Source organism: Apium graveolens, chromosome 5 (genome assembly GCF_009905375.1).
Source record: "Apium graveolens cultivar Ventura chromosome 5, ASM990537v1, whole genome shotgun sequence".
NCBI classification, from domain to species: domain Eukaryota; kingdom Viridiplantae; phylum Streptophyta; class Magnoliopsida; order Apiales; family Apiaceae; genus Apium; species Apium graveolens.
Genome location: NC_133651.1, coordinates 298,410,287 through 298,433,082, shown reverse-complemented (window position 1 = coordinate 298,433,082; position 22,796 = coordinate 298,410,287).

The following is a 22,796-nucleotide window of genomic DNA, read 5'->3' as shown; positions in this document are numbered from 1 at the left end:
ATCATAAATCTATCATAATGTATTGTTGACAATAGGATAGCCTGTCCTGGTAACCAAAAGCTGACTTACAAAAGGAAGGCTTGAAGTTTTTAATACCAGCTATTACATACCCAACAAACTTAATGGGACACTAAATATAACTTGCAAATGTATAGCCATACAAAATGGCAATTAACAGACTCGACCACAAAAGAACACAGTCATAAATATGTTCACCCACATTACTACCAAACCACCATTCTTGTTAGACACAACAGCAAGCATGAAATATGATATTCATCTCTTTTTCTTTGAGTTTTTTTTCCTGGTTTGTTCTTCAAAGGCAGAAGTTGAGCTTCCCTGGGTTCCATGAATCTGTCTCTCTTCATGCTGCTGCATCATCTCGGGTATTCTTTGTTGATCTTGACTTGTTGAGGGATTTGTAGTAGAATTGCCCCCTTGCATGTTTTGTTTCTGTTAATTTATTAAATCTAAGTAAGTTGGCTTCAATGATTATCTTAAGAACATAAACTATAGTATACACACTTGTACCTTAAGTGCACAAGTTCTTCAATTATGACCATGTTTGTTGCATATTTTTCACACACAAGTTGACTTGGCTATGTTACGTACAGTTCCTTCCTCGACAGCCTTTTTAATTGCATCATTTTTTCTGTACATTTTCAATGAATCTAAGTAAGTCTACAAAATTGCAATAAAATATTTCATGAACAAATGAACCTCAAGTTTACCTTAACAACACAAGTCCTGGCATTGTGCCCCCTAACTTTACAATAATGACAATTCACAATTATACCAGGCTTGCTTAGCTTTGTGGCATAAGATGAGATGTCATTCTTTGTAACTCTTTTCATCTTTGGCCTTCCGGCAAGGGTCTTGACATTTGGGGGTAAAGGCCTTGGTTCAACACTTGTTTGCCAAAATTCAGGTCCCGCAATGGGGTCCAGTGTACAACTGTAGAGCTGTTGAACAAATGCAATATTTAGTTATGATCAGTAAAAGGAGTACTAATTATTTATGAAAAATACATACCTTCATGTACTCTTCCTTGCTATAACAATTGTTTATATGCATTTCCCAGGGTTTATTCTTAATAGCTATAGATGCACAAGCATGATAACATGGATCCCAGTAAGATCCCATTTCCTGCAAGTGCATGTTTTGTTATGTAGATCAACCACCAGCTCATGACCCCCGTCTGTGCAAGTTACCAAATATTTGGTGCCTTCAGAACATGATACTTCACAATTCCCAACATACTGAATTGCTCTACATTTAAGTCATGACAGAAATATCAGAACATATTACTGTTTCTTAAGGGCAGCATGACAAATATTAGAACATAAATATTATACTGAATTCAGTAAGGGAGTACTTACTTTTCCAATTTCTTAAGAGCACTAGGACAAATGACTGTTTCTCTTGAAGCCAACTTATCTCTCTTTACTTGGATTCTTTTCATCACAGACTTGTGCAACTCTCTGAATATGGTAATTATGGGCAAGTCCCTAAACTTTCTTATAGAGCTATTAAGCACCTCACAGTGATTGTTAACAAACGTATCACTGTGAGCATGTGTTCTGAAAGTTGCCCTTGTCGACTGTGTTTTGGGCTTGGCCATTAGCCACTCATGACACTTAACAACAATCTATGACACACAAATATATGTATAAGACAAAGCTAAAGATATACTACCAAAATAAGTATAATGTCATTTGTACCTCTTTCATCTTATTCATATGTAAATTAAACTCCCAATTAGTGGTAGACCTTGCAGCCTTCCAAAGTAGTTGTCTCAATACCACTCCTTTGAATTCCTTATGCATATTTTGGTACAAATGCCTAACACAGAATCCGTGTTATATATTTGGTACCACCCATTCCAGTGCATTGATAAGTCCCTGCATTATGTATAAGAAATAATTACTATGTTGCATCAATTTGGTTACAACTCATATTTATTGGAATTGTGCTATAACATTTACCTTCTGCCTATCAGAGATGAAGGTCCATTCTGCATCATTTTGAATCTTCAAGTCTTGGCTCAATAACTCCATAAACCACTTCCTGGATTCTGTAAATTCAGATTCCGCTACTGCCCAGACAATTGGGTACATGCCATCATTGGCATCTACTCCAACTGCTGCCAAGAGTTGCCCACCAAATGGTCCTTTAAGGTGGCAACCATCTAGGCCAGCTAATTTTCTGCAGAACTGAACAAATGCTTTTTTCAGTGGCCATGGTATAATAAAGCATGGTCCTTCTCATAATGTTCTGCAAGCCTAACTGAATTGATTTGTTTTTGTTGAAATGCAGGCATGAAAGTGTGGTTTCTGACCAATGTTCTTATTTGATAAGTTGGAGTCTTATTATATGGAGAAGCATAAACAGTCCACTTACAAGGTTTTTTGTATACATATTTGATCTTCATTCCATAGTTTTATAATATAATTCAACAAGTTATATTTGACCCTGTAATATCCGGGATATATCGTGTAATTATTTTGCTAATAAATAATCATTATATGTGTTCAGTATATATTTTGTGAATTATTTGTTAAGTGTTAAATGTGTTTGGATGTTTAAAAATAATATTAATTGAGTATTTTAATTTTTATATGTCCAAAATAAAATATAGATAATTGTCATATCTTCCTAATTATTTTTATGTTGATTTATGATTTTATAGGAAATATATGGATTTTATAAAATCTTTTTCCGAGTATTTAAAAACTATTTTATACAAACGGGAACCAACCGACGTCATCCGTTTTTATGTTTTTATAACCCGAAACTCTTCCGAGAACTCCGTCTTAACCTAATTGCAATATTCCGAGCATTTTCCATGTTTCGACTTTTTCGACCCGGCGTACGGTTTGTCCTGCGTGGGTCCCGGCGCAACATTTTCGATACATTATTCGTTTCGGTAAATCAATAAAATTCGTATTTTCGATAAACAGGATCTTTTTATTAAACTATCACAATTATCACCTCGTAATACGTGTAACCAGGCGCTGAGACCAAGACCGCAGTACAAATTGTACTGATTTGGATATTTATCCCGAAAACCGATACCGTTTGGATCAGTTTTTATAAATAAATGTACCATTTTGTATCTGGAATGATCCAACGGGATACTAATTTTCCGTAAATATAAATAGCCTTTACCGTATTTTATTCCATATCAAAAATCATTTGCAGTCAGTAATTATATAATTTCCAGAGAAAATACTTATATTCATATAATCTTCTGAAAATCAAACCAACTTTTGAAGGTGTTATTGATCTTTGTTTGGAAAGCTCGAGTAACCAAATTGAAGGTCTTGAAGAGCTCTACCAGAATCTGTGATCCATACACCTACAGAATCAAAGGTTTATTTTCTGGAAATTTATTTTTTTTCGAATTATTTTTATTAAAAATATGAATTTTTGTTCCGATGATTGTTTGAATGATTTGATGATTGCATGTTGTAGAGCTTGTTTTCCTGATGATTTTCATATGTCATATGACTGATTTGGAGTTCAATAACATGTTCAAAATTGAGTTTAATCTTCAAATTTTAAAATTAGGGTTTATAACTCGTATGAATGTTTTTAATTGAAATTTGGGGCTTTTTGATTTAGGGATTATTAGCTGCTGTGTTATAGTGGGTTGTGTTCTTTATGAAATTTGAAATCGATTGGTATATAGCTCGTTAACAGAGGATGTCTGAATCGAAGGGAGGTGTGTTTTGAAGTTTTCGTCGATTCGCTGGAAACCGGCGATGTTCTTGGCCATTTTCCGGCCAGGACAGAGATTATTGATGTGATTTGATTGTATGGTTGTGTTCCTGGTTATCTGTAGATTATATCTGGAGCAGATGGTGGGGTGAGGATGCCGGAATCGTGTTCTCCGGCCACCCCTGTATTTTTCGGCGACTAGACTGCAAAATTGCAGTTTAGTCCCTGTACTTTTGAAGATGGTGAAGTTGAGTCCCTGAACTTTCCAGAATTTGCATATTTTGGATTCTTGTTTTAAAATTATTTAAAAATCATATTTTCTATTTATTTTAATTATAAAAATCTGTTTTTAATTTCAAAAAATTCTAAAAATTCTAAAAATTATTATTTTAATTCCAAAAATTATTTTTAATTCAAAAATAAATCTGAATTAATTAGTTAATTAATTTCAGTTAGTATTTAATTGATTAATTGGTCAATTAATTTGAAAATTAATTGATTAATTGATTTAATTAATTATTAATTGCTTTTACTTAATTATTTAATTAGATTTATTTATTTAAAAATGATTTAAAAATTTCAAAAAATAGTTTCGAGTTTTAAAATATTATTTTAAATTGTTTTCAAGGCTCGATAATTATTATAAAATTGTTTTGAAGCCAGATTTGGCCAGCCGAACCCTGTTCATTACTCCGAAATTGATCCAACGACCCATTTTAATTCCGAAAAATATTTTAAAAATCATTTTAAATACCCGAAAGCCTGTTTATGATCCGAGACTCCATTATAAATGATATATCATTGATTGTTTAACGTGTTATGTGTTATATGTGACTTGTTGGTTGAATATCGGTATATATATTCGATGTTTACTTGTTTATAGTATAACTTTCAATCCGTTAATCGGATTTGGGTGAAACGAAGGGTAGATAGAGGTATATGTCGAATAGAATCGTATGAGTTGAATATTGATAGATGCTTATAATATGTGAGCAGAAGAGGTAAGGCGTAGGAAAGGGTAACAGATAGTCGAGGAGGAGACGGTTGTGATTGAAAGTTAGAGAAGTATAGCAAGCTAATACCAGGCAAGTGTTCTGAACTTTCTCGAGATATATTGTAGTGGATTGATAGTCCTGTTTTATATTGCAAGTGCTTTGAAGCACTGATCCCAAAACCCTGATTCCAGTTATTGATCTTGAGCCGTAAACCTTATTCTTTCTAAATCGTTGATTGTTGTACACCCAAATACGAACCACAGATATACGATACTATTCCACAAAGACATACAAACTAAATACCAAACACTGAACCGGATTACTTATATACTCAAACCATTGTACCTTATGATTTGAATGACCAATTCCTGGTAAGCCTGAAAAATTGATTCCTTTGTTATCCAATTCTTTCATTACCTAACATGCAAGCTTTGAAAATGCCATATTGATCCTTATGAAGATTGAAACCATTTCATTATTGAACGTCCAATGTTGTTAATGATTCTGTTTATTGCTTATTACTGTTTATTCTGTTATTATGTTAGAATTGGATTGTTTTTATAAAATTGTGGACCAGATTCGTGGTCAGACCATATAATGGTCAAGTTAGGCCAATGTGTGCTTTGGATCCAGTAGTTAGAGCAGTGCTGTGTGCTTTGCTCGGGGTTAGTGCGTGACTGATCAGCAGCCTAACCTTGGTTTTTAAAATGAAAATATAATATCCAATTCTAAATCATAATTCATTATTCACTCGATATCATAACCCTTTCCATTTGATGATCATTATTCTCAGTTTTATCATTGTGACTTGATGAGCTAGTTAGCTCATTTGTGCGATATTGTTTATGTTCTTTTCTAGTTAAGAAGGAACCAGTTGGTAACGAGGATCCCCAGTCCAGCGCGAGAGCTAGGGGTTCAGGTTGATCAAGTTAAGCTAGTAGGCACCTTTTGGAGTAATTTAAGTTTGTAAAAGTTTGTAATAATGTTTAATACTCAGTTCTGAGTTTGGATAATTGGGATTTGAACATTTGTAATATAAGTAGGTGTATTTGGCTTGTGTGCATACTTTAACCTGTTGCGGTTCGTGGTAGCTGGTAAGTAGGGTCACTGCATATTATTATTATTATCTTTATTATTGTTATAAGCAGGTTATAAATAAGGTATGTGTGTGGACCCCAAACTTCTGACCCGGGTTTGGAGGGCGCCACAGGTTTGGTATCAGAGCTACAGGTTATAAGTCACTGACACAAGCCTAGGTTGACGGGAATGGGTAGAGGGTTAGGATTAGAAGTAAGAAATAAAAAGATAGAACGTCGAGAGGTTGAGTGCTACGGTATAATAGGTATTAGTATAATTCGCGTCATGGTTCGAGATTCTTATATTGTAATATGATTTCAGATAGCAGCGATGGCTGACTCTTTCATCCCCGTATCAGCTGATCACTCAGAGCCCTCAGTTGGAGGACCATCTTTAGACCCACATCCTGTTGTTCCACCAGTATTGGCTATTTTACCTCCACCTATGTTGCAGCCCGTACCATTACAGGCTATTCCACCCCCAGGCATCAGGCCACCTATCAAAGGACCCCCACCTGCTGATTCAGGCTTTACCGGTCATTCAGTTACAGGAGCACCTTTCCAGTTCTCTTCCTATCCTGTCCCATATCATCAGTTTGAGGCTTGCCTTATGGAGCAGCGATTCCTACATGGTCAGATTCAGGATTTATTGCATATCATGCGTACCAGAGAGGTTGGGAGTGGTGAGAGTGACTCAGAGAGAGGCTCCAGGTGTTTCGTAGAGCAGCTGCGGTGAGGATTGCTGAGGCTACACATGAGGACATCACCCCTGATTTTCTAGTGGAGTGGGCTAAGTGGTTTCTAGAGGAGCTTGAGGAGATTGGAGGTCCAGACTTGCCATGAGTCAGAGATTCGGAGATGGAGATGTTGATCAGAGTTGTTATGGTTGTGTAGTATGTACAGTAGTGTGTAGTATGTATCAGTAGAATTTTGAGTTGTATTTATAGACTAGAGCTGCTGACTAGTGAGTAGGTTGTTGTACCCTTTTGCTTTTACTTCCGAAACGTCTTTACGCTTGTACTACCTAAAACCTTTGATCTATATATATATCAGTACCTTTTCCTTTCCGGCATTGTCATTTACTTTACTGCACCTGTTTTACTCTACCTATTTATTGCACCAGTTATACCCCTGTGATACCATGTACCCTATTCCCTTAACTGTTTATATTCTGTAAAGAAGCATGAAATTTACGTAGTTCAACTGTTACAACTGTTTTCAAAAAGAAATATTTCTGTTTACAAAAATTTTCTTTTATGCAAATAATTTGATTTAAAAGCTAAATAAGTTGTTTGATTCTTTACAGAAAAATGTCTCCCAGAAGAAATACCCGCACCAACACCCAGAATGAAGAAACCAACAACAACAATAACAACCAAGATGATACAAACCAGAATGCAAACCCAGGACCCATAGACCTAGCAATAGCCCGAGTTCTCCAAATTTTGGCCCAACAAACAGTTCACCTGACACACCAACAACAAAGACAGACCAATCCCCAGGTAACTTTCAGAACTTTTCAGGCGGTGAACCCACCAGAATTCAAGGGTTCCTTAGAACTGATTAAAGCAAATGTTTGGTTAAAGGAAATAGAGAAGTCATTTGCCTTAGTGAAGGTAAAGGAAGAATAGAAGGTTGAGTTTGCAAGCTATTATTTGAAGAATGAGGCCACCTATTGGTGGGAGATGGTGAAGACATTGGAAGGTACAGATGTTATTACTTGGGAGAGGTTTAAGGAATTATTTTTAGAAAAGTATTTTCCCCAGTTTGTTCAGGATCAGATGGAACTAAAGTTTTTAGAGTTAAAGCAAGGAAATATGTCGGTGGCGGATTATGAAAGTAAGTTTGAAGAGTTGTCAAGGTATGTACCGTCATATGTGGATACTGACAGGAAGAAAGCTAAGAGATTCCAGCAAGGTTTGAAGCTATGGATCAGAGGGAAGGTAGCCATTTTTGAATTGGATACCTATGCAGGAGTTGTACAAAAGGCCATGATTGCAGAGACGGAGAGCGAGATGTCCCAGAAGGAGAAGGAAAGTAAGAAGAGAAAGTCTGAAAGGAATGAAGGTCAGTCACAACCAGGGAAGTTTCCAAATCTTAAGAAGGGCAAGTTTCAGCCATGGAGAAATTTTAATTTCAAAAGACAAAATACAGGCAATGGAGGCCAGGGCAACCGTCCAACCAATGTGAGTCAGCCGAATCAGTTAAGGTTAACTTTTCCAGATTGGCAGGTATGTGGGAAGAAACATGGAGGAGTTTGTAATAAGTTGAATGTAGTTTGTTTCAAGTGCAATCAGAAAGGGAACAATTTGAGGGAGTGCCGAAATCATCCAGCGAGAGAACCAACAAACAAGGATCCGCCTATCCGGAATCCAGTAGTTAAGGTTCCAGCTATTGGATTTACGTGCTTCAAATGTGGAAATCCAGGACATATAGCAAGGGATTGCAAGACACCAGCCCCAGTCAGCAATGCATTGAGGATTATGGGATCTACCCCAGCAGTGAATGAGATTCCAAGGGCTAGAATTTTTGACATGTCTGTGAAGAATGCTATCCAGGATACTGATGTCGTGGCAGGTACGCTTAATGCGAATTCTTTATGTGCCAAAGTGTTAATAGATTCGGGAGCAACTCGATCGTTTATTTCACAAGATTTTGTTAGTAAGTTATATTGTCCAGTTGAGTATCTAAATGAAATAATGACTGTGGAATTAGCAAATCAAGAATGTGTATCTGTTAATCAAGTTTGTGGGAATTGTGAGATTGAAATTTCTGGTAGTAAGTTTTGTGTAGATTTGAAACAATTAAATTAGGAGAATTTGACGTTATCTTAGGAATGGATTGGTTATATAAGCACAATGCCCAGATAGATTGTCGAAATAAGAAAGTAATGGTGAAGACGCTAGACGAAAGGATAGTAACGTTCAAGGGCCAGAAGCATGTAAAGAAGTTCTTAACGATAATTCAAGCCAAGAAGTTACTACGACAAGGATGCGAGCATTTCGTGGCATATGTGATTGATAGAAGTCAGGAGCCAGCGAGACTCGAAGATATTCCAGTAGTGAATGAATGTCCAGACGTGTTTCCCGATGAGTTACCAGGACTTCCTCCAGATAGAGAAATTGAGTTTGCAATAGACTTAACACCTGAAACAGAACCAGTATCCAAGGCCCTGTACAGAATGGCGCCCGTTGAAATGAAGGAGCTAGCGAAGCAATTGCAAGAGTTATTAGAGAAAGGGGTAATCAGACCCAGTGTATCCCCGTGGGGTGCACCAGTACTATTTGTCAAAAAGAAGGATGGAATCATGAGACTGTGCATCGACTATAGGGAGCTCAATCAGCTTACAATAAAAAACAAGTATCCGTTACAAAGAATTGATGATTTGTTTGACCAATTGAAGGGAGCCAAGTACTTCTCCAAGATTGATTTAAGATCGGGATATCATCAACTAAAGATCAAGCCAGAAGATATACCAAAGACAGCTTTCAGAACAAGGTATGGATATTATGAATTTTTAGTGATGTCTTTTGGAATGACCAATGCCCCGGTAGCGTTCATGGACCTGATGAATAGAATTTTCAAGGAATATTTGGATAAGTTCTTTATTGTGTTTATAGACGATATTTTGATTTATTCAAAGACGGAAGAGGATCATGCGGAACATTTAAGAACAACTTTGGAGATTTAAAGGAAAAAGAAGTTATATGCTAAATTCTCAAAGTGTGAGTTTTGGCTACAGGAGGTTCAGTTCTTAGGACACATAGTCAGTAATGAAGGGATCAAAGTGGACCCAGCAAAGATTAAGGCCATTACAAATTGGGAAAGACCGAGAACACCAACAGAAGTAAGAAGTTTCTTGGGATTAGCGGGATATTATCGTCGATTCATTCAAAATTTCTCAAGGATTGCAACACCATTAACGAAGCTTACACGAAAGGATGAAAAGTTTATATGGAACGATAAATGTGAAGAAAGTTTTCAGGAATTGAAGCGAAGATTAATCACGGCACCTGTTTTGTCACTTCCAGACGATCAAGGGAATTTCGTAATTTATAGCGATGCTTCTCATAAAGGACTAGGACGTGTTCTGATGCTGCACGATAAAGTGATTGCGTATGCGTCAAGGCAACTAAAACCACGCAAATAGAAATATCCTACTCATGATTTAGAGCTAGCAGCCATAGTTTTCGCTTTGAAGATTTGGAGATATTATCTATATGGAGAAAAGTGCGAGATTTATACGGATCACAAAAGCTTGAAGTACATATTCACACAGAAGGAGCTTTATATGAGACAGAGGAGGTGGTTAGAGTTGATTAAGGACTACGACTGCACGATTAACTATCATCCCGATAAAGCAAACGTTGTAGAAGACGCATTAAGTCGAAATAAAAAGTTAAATGTATTATTAGTACCCGAAGAGATATATAAGGAATTTCAGAAAGTGGAATTGGAGATTAGGGTTTGCAAGCCTGATGAAGCAAAAATGTATAGTATGACTATCCAGCAGGAGTTGTTAGAGAAGATAAAGAAGTGTCAAGAAGAAGTAATGGATCAGGACATAAATCGTTTGGTAGGTGAAGAATTGTGCACGCAAAAGGACGATCGAGGTATTCTTAGGTTTTCTTCTAGAATTTGGATTCCACCGATGACGGAGCTGAAGAATGAAATTTTACAGGAAGCTCATAATTCAAGGTATTCAATCCATCCAGTGAGTACCAAAATGTACAGAAATTTAAAGAAAAATTATTGGTGGCCAGATATGAAGAGGGAAATTGTGGAATGGGTTAGCAGATATTATACATGTCAGAGAGTTAAAGCATAGCATCAAAGACCAAGTGGATTGCTACAACCATTGGAGATTCCAGAGTGGAAGTGGGAACATATTGCCATGGATTTCATAGTTGGATTACCAAGGACAAGGGCTAATCATGATGCCATTTGGGTTATAATGGATAGACTTACCAAGTCAGCTCATTTTCTGCCTATAAATGAAAGATTTTCGCTCGACAAGTTAGTCCATATGTACCTGATGGAAATTGTAGTTCGTCATGGAGTTCCTGTATCTATTGTATCTGATCGAGATCCAAGATTTAATTCAAGATTTTGGAAGAGTTTTCAAGAATGTTTGGGAACGAGACTAAATATGAGTACAGCTTACCATCCACAGACGGACGGCCAGAGTGAAAGAACGATCCATAAAATTAAAGATATGTTATGTGTTTGTGCTATTGATTTCAAAGAGAGGTGGGACGAGCATTTACCTCTGATAGAATTTGCTTATAACAACAGTTATCACACCATTATTGGGATGCCACCCTATGAAGCCCTTTATGGACGAAAATGCAGATCACTAGTGTATTGGGATGAAGTAGGAGAACGCAAAATACTTGGACCTGAATTAGTGCAGCAGACAAAAGAAGTTGTTGAAGTTATCCAGAAGAGATTGATAGCAACACAAGACCGTCAAAGGAAATATGCAGATCAATCAAGGAAATACATGGAATTCGAAGAAGGAAGCTTAGCTATACTGAAAATATCACCGTGGAAGGGATTAACGAGGTTTGGATGGAAAGGAAAGCTGAGCCCAATATATGTTGGACCTTTTGAGATTCTAAAGCGCGTTGGCAAAGTAGCTTACAAGTTGGCGTTACCTCCGCACATGGAGCACATTCACAATGTTTTTCACGTATCGATGCTTAAGAAGTATAATCCAGACTCCAGGCATGTAATAGAATATGAGCCAATAAAGCTTCATGCAGATTTGTCATATGTAGAGAGTCTGATAGAAATTCTAGAGGAAAGAGAGAAAGTATTAAGAAATAAAGTGGTAAAGTTAGTGAGAGTATTATGGAGAAACCCAAAGGTTGAAGAGTCAACCTGGGAGTTAGAAAGTGATATGAGAGAAAAGTACCCTCATTTATTTTCTTAGGAGATTTTGAGGACAGAATCCTTTTAAGGGGGGAAGGATGTAATATTTGGGATATATTGTGTAATTATTTTACTAATAAATAATCATTATATGTGTTCAATATCTATTCTGTGAATTATTTGTTAAGTGTTAAATGTGTTTGGATGTTTAAAAATAATATTAATTGAGTATTTTAATTTTTATATGTCCAAAATAAAATATAGATAATTGTCATATCTTCCTAATTATTTTTATGTTGATTTATGATTTTATAGGAAATATATGGATTTTATAAAATCTTTTTCCGAGTATTTAAAAACTATTTTATACAAACGGAAACCAACCGACGTCATCCGTTTTTACGTTTTATAACCCGAAACTCTTCCGAGAACTCCTTCCTAACCTAATTGCAATATTCTGAGCATTTTCCATGTTTCGACTTTTTCGATCCGGCGTACGGTTTGTCCTGCGCGGGTCCCGGCGCAACATTTTCGATACATTATTCATTTCGGTAAATCAATAAAACTCGTATTTTCAATAAACATGATCTTTTTACTAAACGATCACAATTATCACCTCGTAATACGTGTAACCAGGCGCTGAGACCAAGACCGCAGTACAAATTGTACTGATTTGGATATTTATCCCGAAAACCGATACCATTTGGATCAGTTTTTATAAATAAACGTACCAATTTGTATCTGGAATGATCCAACGGGATACTAATTTTCCGTAAATATAAATAGCCTTTACCGTATTTTATACCGTATCAAAAATCATTTGCAGTCATTAATTATATAATTTTCCAGAGAAAATACTTATATTCATATAATCTTCTGAAAATCAAACCAACTTTTGAAGGTGTTATTGATCTTTGTTTGGAAAGCTCGAGTAACCAAATGGAAGGTCTTGAAGAGCTCTACCAGAATCTGTGATCCATACACCTGCAGAATCAAAGGTTTATTTTCTGGAAATTTATTTATTTTCGAATTATTTTTATTAAAAATATGAATTTTTGTCCGGATGATTGTTTGAATGATTTGATGATTGCATGTTGTAGAGCTTGTTTTCCTGATGATTTTCATATGTCATATGACTGATTTGGAGTTCAATAACATATTCAAAATTGAGTTTAATCTTCGAATTTTAAAATTAGGGTTTATAACCCGTATGAATGTTTTTAATTGAAATTTGGGACTTTTTGATTTAGGGATTATTAGCTGTTGTGTTATAGTGGGTTGTGTTCCTTATGAAATTTGAAATCGATTGGTATATAGCTCGCTAACAGAGGATGTCTGAATCGAAAGGAGTTGTGTTTTGAAGTTTTCGTCGATTCGCCGGAAACCGGCGATGTTCTTGGCCATTTTCCGGCCAGGACATGGATTATTGATGTGATTTGATTGCATGGTTGTGTTCCTGGTTATTTATAGATTATATCTGGAGCAGATGGTGGGGTGAGGATGCTAGAATCGTGTTCTCCGGCCACCCCTGTATTTTCCGGCGACTGGACTGCAAAATTGCAGTTTAGTCCCTGTACTTTTGAAGATGGTGAAGTTCAGTCCCTGAACTTTCCAGAATTTGCATATTTTGGATTCCTGCTTTAAAATTATTTAAAAATCATATTTTCTATTTATTTTAATTATAAAAATCTGTTTTTAATTTTTAAAAATTCTAAAAAATTATTATTTTAATTCCAAAAATTATTTTTAATTCAAAAATAAATCTGAATTAATTAGTTAATTAATTTCAGTTAGTATTTAATTGATTAATTGGTCAATTAATTCGAAAATTAATTGATTAATTGATTTAATTAATTATTAATGGGTTTTACTTAATTATTTAATTAGATTTAATTATTTAATTAAAAATTCCGAAAAATAGTTTCGAGTTTTAAAATATTATTTTAAATTGTTTTTAAGGCTCGATAATTATTATAAAATTGTTTTGAAGCCAGATTTGGCTAGCCGAACCCTGTTCATTACTTCGAAATTGATCCAATGACCCGTTTTAATTCCGAAAAATATTTAAAAATCATTTTAAATACCCGAAAGCCTGTTTATGACCCGAGACTCCATTATAAATGATATATCATTGATTGTTTAACGTGTTATGTGTTATATGTGACTTGTTGGTTGACTGTCGGTGTATATATTCGATGTTTACTTGTTTATAGTATAACTTTCAATCCGTTAATCAGATTTGGGTGAAACGAAGGGTAGATGGAAGTATATGTCGAATAGAATCGTATGAGTTGAATATTGATAGATGCTTATAATATGTGAGCAGAAGAGGCAAGGCGTAGGAAAGGGAAACAGATAGTCGAGGAGTAGACGGTTGTGATTGAAAGTTAGAGAAGTATAGCAAGCTAATACCAGGCAAGTGTTCTGAACTTTCTCAAGATATATTGTAGTGGATTGATAGTCCTATTTTATATTGTAAGTGCTTTGAAGCACTGATCCCAAAACCCTGATTCCAGTTATTGATCTTGAGCCGTAAACCTTATTCTTTCTAAATCGTTGATTGTTGTACACCCAAATACGAACCACAGATATACGATACTACTCCACAAACACATACAAACTAAATACCAAACACTGAACCAGATTACTTATATACTCTAACCATTGTACCTTATGATTTGAAAGACCAATTCCTGGTAACCCTGAAACATTGATTCCTTTGTTATCCAATTCTTTCATTACCTAACATCCAAGCTTTGAAAATGCCATATTGATCCTTATGAAGATTGAAACCATTTCATTATTGAATGTCCAATGTTGTTAATGATTCTGTTTATTGCCTATTACTGTTTATTCTGTTATTATGTTAGAATTGGATTGTTTTTATAAAATTGTGGACCAGATTCGTGGTCAGACCATATAATGGTCAAGTTAGGCCAATGTGTGCCTTGGATCCAGTAGTTAGAGCAGTGCTGTGTGCTTTGCTCGGGGTTACTGCGTGACTGATCAGCAGCCTAACCTTGGTTTTTAAAATGAAAATATAATATCCAATTCTAAATCATAATTCATTATTCACTCGATATCATAACCCTTTCCATTTGATGATCATTATTCTCAGTTTTGTCATTGTGACTTGCTGAGTTAGTTAGCTCATTTGTGCGATATTGTTTATGTTCTTTTCTAGTTAAGAAGGAACCAGTTGGTAACGAGGATCCCCAGTCCAGCGCGAGAGCTAGGGGTTCAGGTTGATCAAGTTAAGCCAGTAGGCACCTTTTGCAGTAATTTAAGTTTGTAAAAGTTTGTAATAATGTTTAATACTCAGTTCTGAGTTTGGATAGTTGGGATTTGAACGTTTGTAATATAAGTAGGTGTGTTTGGCTTGTGTGCATACTTTAACCTATTGCGGTCCGTGGTAGCTTGTAAGTAGGGTCACTACATATTTTTATTATTATCTTTATTATTGTTATAAGCAGGTTATAAATAAGGTATGTGTGTGTGGACCCCAAACTTCTGACCCGGGTTTGGAGGGCGCCACAGACCCTATACTTGAAGATTCCACAATTTTAAATTTTACCCTACATATATAACAACGTTATTATTATTAATAAAAAAATACCACAACATCGATGTAATGAAATTAGTACCTGCCATCGAAAAGAGCATCGAAAACAAAAGAAAGCAAATGGTGATCAGGATTAAGCTCATCCACCTCAACCTTAACACTATCTTTATGCACTTTCACATCATTCCTCACCTTTTTAGCTTGTTGCTCCTCATCAAACGCATCTGGCTGATGCATAGGCGCCACAAGCCTAATTCCAACCCAACCCTGATTATGATACCCAAAATTCGAGTGGCCCATTACAGGGTACTGATAGTTAGGCCCACCAGGATAGAAGTGAGGTGGTCGTGGGGAATGAGTGTGGTAAGGTGGGGCATAAGGAGGAGGGGGTGGGGGAACATAAGGAGCTGGTGGTGGTGAGTGAGAATATGTGTGAGTTGTTGATGAAGAGAAGAGTGTTAAATTTTTATAGATAAATGATAATTAATAAAAAGTATTCTAAAATGTAAACTAAAACAAAATATAATTTTATTATCTGATGCCATATGTTATTAAATACATTGTAACCCTCCCTCTTTATATAGGTGTACATTCAACCAATATACCTAATAAATAAGTAAACCTAACCTTATCTAAAATTCAAAAACTCCGTTATCTAATAAATATTTAAACTCTATTTCTAACAACCTAATCAAAATCAATCCAAAAAATAACTTAAATAATTTTGAATTATTATTTCCAACACTCCCTCTTAATTCAAAATTTTTAATTTTTTTAACTAGTGATGTACTTCCCGTCACCACCACCATTGTTGTAGAGCCCTTCTTTCCACGATCTCTACAAGGAACACTTGTCTCCCTAGTTCCCATCACCACCACCATTGTTGTAGAGCCCTTCTCTCCACGATCTCTACAAGGAGCACTTGTCTCCCTAGTTTCTTCAAGGAACACTTCTCTCCTATTGACCAATGATGTACTTTCCATCACCGTTGGAACCCTTCTCTCCACTTTTCTTCTTTGTGCACATAATCACCAATAACTCAAAAATATATGTATTTTTTTACGCCTTGAGACACATTCTTCATGAATCCCTAGTAACACTACCATATGTTGTCTTCCATTTCTTCATTTGTACGCAACAATTTTTGACGCTCAGTTACTCAATCGAATATAACTTATAAATCCCTTAGTTTTGATGATCAACACAGCAAGCTATCATACTGTTATCCAAGCTTGTTTGCAGGTAATCACAGCTTAGTGACCTTGTCATTTAAGAATAATGGTAGCAAGCTGTCATAAGAAAATAATGTATTCAACAAGCTATGATCAACAGTGTCAGAATAACAGCAAGCCAAGATGCAGAGTCCAGATTCAACAAGGAAGTCAAATTTCATGGAGATATTATAGGAACTTCTTTTATATCAGTTGTAAGGACTTCTCTAATATAATATATGTGCATTATATATATAGAGCTCAAGTATAAATCGTTTTAACTTATTCAAATTGATTTTCTAAATTATAGGAGTTTATTTTTCTATCAAACTCTATCTTCTACAAACTGTTAAAAACGTTTTATACTCTATAAAATAGAAGAGATGTTTTCTGAACGTTGAACATCATTATTTCTCTTCTATCTAATGTATACTTGAACGTTGGAAACCATCCCAACGATCTTAAACGGTAGAATTGGATTCTAGCCGTTGTAATTTGTTGAGGTTGTTTCAAACGTTAATGTGTGTCGATATATGAGCATTCTTGCAGATTTTCAAAACTAACTAATTGCAAGCAAGAACACTCACAACTCCTGAACTTATTGATTAACATATACTCTCTTGAGCTCTAATTATATACACGTTTTGTTATCTAAGAGAGTCTATAGTCTGAGTTGTAAATTTTATCGTTGATTTGTATTATTCAAATTATATTGATTAGTTGCTGGATAAGTTGGCTAAGGGAAACAAAGATTTAGTGGTACTTGCTAGAGGAGTTTGTACTACGAGGTATTATAGTACTTAGAGAGTAGGTTCTTAAACAGGGTTTCAGCAAGCCATTATCAGCAGCTGGTATAAAGGGAGATATATTGTTGTATCTTGTAGTTGTAAGTTTCATTGATCAATAATATATTCTCTTACCAAGTTGGTAAGGGACCAGGACGTAGACCATAGGGGATTAGGGGTCGAACCTGGCTAAAATTCTTGTGTGTTCTATTTACTTTTCTGCACATTATTTTATGCATTGCATTTAGTCATCTCAGCTTACTATCATTGTCAGATTATAGTTCTGTTGGTAAAATCTCAGTAAGCTATTATCGGATAAAATTTAAAAGTAATCCTAGTTAGCCATAATCACCTATTCACCCCCCTCTAGGTGTATTTTCAGTTGGTATCAGAGCTTTGGTATACTAATCTTTCTATGACAGGAATAGTATTCGATCAAAATGGCTGACAAATATCCCGAAGGAACCTTAGACTACCGAGCACCTCTTTTGCTTGGTACATAAAACTTCAACTGGTGGAAAGGTCGCATGGAAGTATATCTATCCAGGGAGCCACTAGCTTTGAGAGTTATTCAGAAGAGTCCATTTGAATTCAAGGACAAAGAAGGTAAAGTGAAAGACTTGATGATCTCACTGAGGCTGAACTACTAAAATACAGTTTCAATGGAAAAGCTAGAAATTCTCTCATGAATGGGTTATGTCCTAGTGAATATGATAAAGTCTCTTCATGCAAATCAGCTAAAGAAATATGAGATACTCTGGAATTGTATCACGAAGGATCCAAGAGCTTAAAGAACGTGAAATTGAGCAAACTAATGAATGAGTTTGGAAATTTCAAGCTTCCAGATGTAGAAACTATTCGAGAAAGTCAAGCTAGATTCCAGACAAATATGAATGCCTTACAGCAACTTGGAAAACATATCCCTCAAGAGGAAATTAACATGAAGATACTTAGTACTGTGCCATTTATCTATGAACCAAAGGTACCAACTTTGGAATCCTCTCCAACTATAGATACTATGGATCAATTGGCTATTTTTGCAGAATTAAAACAATTTGAAAGCAAAATCAAGGAAAGCCAATCAAGTTCTATGCAAGCTCCAGTTGCTCAAATGAAGCAGTTAGCTCTTCACACTAATGACAACTTACTGGAATCTGAAGATGAATCAGATAAAGAACTAGCTTTAATATCCAGGAAGATCAAAAAGATGATCGAGAAAAAGAACAAGCTGAAAAGAGATAAAGGCAGATTTTCCAACAACAAGAAGTCCAACAAGGATTCTAAAGATCAGACATGCTTTGAATGTGGAAAGCCAGGCCATTATAAGCGGGACTGCTATAAATTGAAGTCAAAACAACAAACTGTCTTCAAGGATAAGAAGAAAGCTAAAGCTCTAATGACTTGGAGTGATGATGATTCGGTTTCCTGTGATGATTCAAGTGGAGACATGGTTAATCTTGCCCTAGTTGGACTTGATGATGATTTTATTCGAGGAAACTCAGAAAGTGGCTACATAGAAAGTGATTCAGAAGAAGATAGAGGTAAACTCTTGTAAATATAATTAATCTTCTAAAAATTTTGTTTTGGAACCACTAACCATGCAGGAATGTGAGGATGTATCTATGGGAGAATATTATTCTCTTAAAGCTGAAAATAGCAAGCTAAAAGAGAAGAATAATTATCTCAAGACCATGGTTCAAGATTTGATGAGCAAAGTGGATACTTGGATTGACAAGAAGGTACCTACACAAGCTGATAAATAGGTTGAAATCAAGGATCTTCAAGCAAAAGTCAGTCACATAGAAAGCTTCAACAAAATTCTACTCAAAAGAAACAAGACTCATTTAGCTGAAATCACAGAGCTAAAGAAGGAGATTGAAGCAAGGGATGAATGTTTGGAGCTGTTCAAACTCAGAGAATCAATAGATGCAACACCTTCAAATCAAGCCGAAGCACCATCTCAGCAAGCTGAATCATAAGTCAGCAAGCTAAAAAGATTGATATGCTCACAAAGGAAGTAGAGCATCTGCTAAGAGGCATGGGATCATTTGTTCAAGGGGAAGAAAGTCTAAAATCAATGATGAACAACATAAATGTTCCATTGGTTAGAAATGGAATTGGAACGAATGCAAACAAGAAGGACAAGGCTCTAAGATATGAAGGAAAATATGGCATACCCTATGATTATGCTATGCCTTGGAAGATATGCAACATATGTGGAAAGAAAGGGCATCTGGAAAAATATTGCAGAGCTCAGAATGTTTAGAAAGCTTATCATGGAGGAAACAAACAGAAGACAACTTACTATGATCAGAATAGCAGAATGAAGACAACTTACTATCATCAAGATGGCAGAGTTAAATTATCTAGATTTATCCAAAAATGGATAAAGAAATCTGATTTACATGTTTTATATGTTCTATATGCTAACCATGTTGGACCCAACAAACTTTGGGTACCAAAAGGTTGAGTTGTTTTTATTTGTTTTATAGATGTGTCTTGCCGATCGAGTCAAATCAACTCAATGGATTTTAGATAACGAATGTACTAGACATATGAGTGGAGACAAAGCACAATTTTTGGTCTACAGATGAAAAAGGGTGGAAGAGTGACTATTGGCGATAGCAAAACTCTTCAAATCCTTGGAAAAGGTAAAATAGGTAATAAACACATTTCAATTGATAAAGTTCAATATGTTAAAGGCCTTAAATATAATCTGCTTAGCATAAGTCAGTTATATGATGATGGTCATACTGTTAACTTTGGTATTGATAAGTGTATTATTACTATTGGTACTAACAAAGTCCCCCTAGTTGCTAGAAGGGAAGGAAATATCTATATTTTGGACTTTAAGTTGCAGAAAACAGCTTGTTGTCTTGCTGCAATAGACACTGATCCTTATGTTTGGCATAGAAGATTGGGTCATGCTCACATGGACTTACTCAATAAGCTTTCAAAGAAGAAGCTAGTCAGAGGTTTACCTAAAATCAAGTATGTCAAGACTGAGGTGTGTTCGACATGCGAATTAGGTAAGCAAATTAGAAGTACTCACAAAGTAAAGAAAATGGTATCTACTACTAAACCCCTAGAACTTTTGCATTTAGACTTATTTGGTTCAGAAGCCTATAAAAGTATAGGAGGTAAGCAATATGGTTTTGTAATTGTTGATGATTATTCTCGTTTTACATTGGTATTGTTTCTTCGTACTAAATATGCTACTTTTATTGAGTTTGAAAAACTAATCAAGTTACTTGAGAATAAGCTCAATATAAAGCTTGTAGGTATAAGGAATGATCGAGGTGGTGAATTCCAAAAGGACTTTATTTCTTATTATGAAGAAAGAGGAATATCACACGAATTCTCGACTCTACGGACTCCACAACAAAATGGTGTGGTAGAAAGAAAGAATAGGTCATTACAAGAAACAACAAGGACATTGTTGTAAGAAAGCAAGCTACCTAGAAGTTTTTGGGCAGAAGTAGTCAACACAACATGCTATGTTCTGAATAGAGTATTGATAAGACCTATTTTGGACAAGACTCCATATGAATTGCTGAAGAAAAAGAGGCCCAGCATCAGTTACTTCAAGATTTTTGGCTCAAAGTGTTTTGTGCTCAAGACAATTGGTAATGATGGTAAATTCGATGTTAAACCATATGAAGCTATTTTTCTTGGTTATTCAATGAATAGTAAAACCTATAGAGTTTATAATTTGTCTAAGCATATTGTTGAAGAATCTATAGATGTTACTTTTCAAGAACCTAACAATGATCTTCCAAGAGACGAGGAAGATGATGCAAGTGAAGCTAGACAACAGGAAGCTGAAACAGAGAAGTCTACTCCAAAATAGCAAGCTGAAATAGAGACTGATTCTGGAAAACAACAAGCTGAAATTGAAACTGCCTCTGGAAATCAGCAAGCAGAAACTTCTACTCCAGTTGATGATGCAATTGTAAAAATGGCAAAGATGACTCTTGATGGTCCTAGAGGAAATAGAGCAAAAGATAAAATGCCAATCTATGATGGTGAAGAGTTAGCTCCTCCATCTAAGATAAGGAAGACCTCTCATGAAGATATCTCAAAGCATTTATTGCCAAAAGCTACACGAACAGTGAAGAATCACCCTCCAGAGCAGGTTATTGGTGATATTACTGATGGACTCAAGACAAGGAAAGGTAATGCAAATTTTTGTGCTTATGCTGCATTTCTAGCTCAAGAGGAACCCAAGAATGTCAAAGAAGCACTCGAAGATGAAAATTGGATCACGGCTATGTAAGAAGAACTCAATCAATTCGAATGATGTGATGTTTGGGAACTTGTCAATCTACCAAAGAATGCTTCAGTCATTGGTACAAAATGGATTTTCAAGAATAAAGTGGATGAATTTGGTACCATTACTCGAAACAAAGCAAGGCTCGTGGCACAAGGGTACAATCAACAAGAAGGCTCAAACTTATGCTCCAGTAGCTATATTGGAATCAACTAGGATGCTTCTTGCTTATGCATGCTACAAGAAGATCAAGCTACATCAAGTGGACATCAAAAGTGTTTTTCTTAATGGATTTCTGGAAGAGGAGGTTTATGTCAAGCAACCCCCTGGTTTTGAACATGAACAACATCCAGATTATGTTTACAAGCTCAAGAAGGCATTATATGGCTTAAAGCAAGCACCAAGGCTTGGTACAAGAGACTTAGTAAGTTTTTGATCAAAAATGGCTTCATTCGAGGTAAAATCGATCCTACTTTATTTACTAAGCAAAATGGTAATGATATTTTGATTGTTCAGATATACGTAGATGATATAATTTTTGGATCCACTAATGATTCTATGTGTGAATGGTTTTCTGAGTGTATGCACGGTGAATTTGACATGAGCATGATGGGGGAACTCAATTATTTCTTGGGTCTCCAAATCAAGCAATCTAAAGATGGAATTTATGTGCATCAATCAAAATATGTCAAGAATTTGCTGACCGGGTTTGGTTTTGACAATGTCAAGCCAAAATCTACTCCAATGAACCAAAACAACAAGCTGACATCGGATGAGAAAGAAAGAGCACAAATGGTGTTTGTAGATATTTGGGACAAAGTCTCGTATCTTGGCAAAGTAAGAAACAAACTTCAGTTGCATTATCCACAACAGAAGGTGAGTATTTGGAAGATGGTAGCTGTTGCTCTCAAATTTTATGAATGATTCAGACTCTATGAGATTTTGGAATCAAGTGTGGCAAAGTTCCAATCTATTATGACAACACTAGCACCATCAACATATCAAAGAATCCGGTGAATCACTCAAGAACAAAGCATATTGATGTTCGTCACCATTTCTTGATAGATAATGCTGCCAAAGGTAAGATTGAATTAGTTTTTGTACCTACTGTATCAATCGGCAGATATCTTTACAAAACCCCTTGGAGAAGCAAGATTTTCTACCATTCGAAGGGAACTTGGCATGTGCAATGTATAATGGCAAGCTATCATTGGAAATTCGGTAATCTTGGCTTACGATCATTTTTCATGTTAGCTTACTATGATGGGTTATTAAAATGGCATTTTTGTGTTTAATTTAATTT